The sequence below is a fragment of the Podarcis bocagei genome (genome assembly GCF_964188305.1).
Source record: "Podarcis bocagei genome assembly, chromosome: 7".
Classification (NCBI taxonomy): Eukaryota; Metazoa; Chordata; class Lepidosauria; order Squamata; family Lacertidae; genus Podarcis; species Podarcis bocagei.
This window is the reverse complement of record NC_138132.1, coordinates 49,080,738-49,081,074: the sequence shown is the minus strand read 5'-3', so window position 1 is coordinate 49,081,074 and position 337 is coordinate 49,080,738.

Below are 337 nucleotides of genomic sequence, written 5' to 3'. Positions count from 1 at the left end.
TCCGCACTTCCCTTTTCATTTCCCCAGGCCTTTAAAATTATATTATTGCTTTATGCTGTTGTAGCTCTCTGAATTTTACTCTTCTGTCCTCAGTTTAAATTGTTTTTCACAGTCACTTTTCCTCTGTTGTATAGTGATTGGTGATTTTATAATTGTATAGTACTTTGTTATTTTTTTGAAATTTTGTTTGATTAAATTCTGAAGAATGTCTCTGAGCCTCAGTCCCCTGAATTCTGGCTAATGCATTGGAGTGATGGTTTCATTCAAACCAGGAACTATTGTGGATGATTATAACAATTCCAAAATTAGTGGGTGTTTAATTACGTGTAGGAGCATT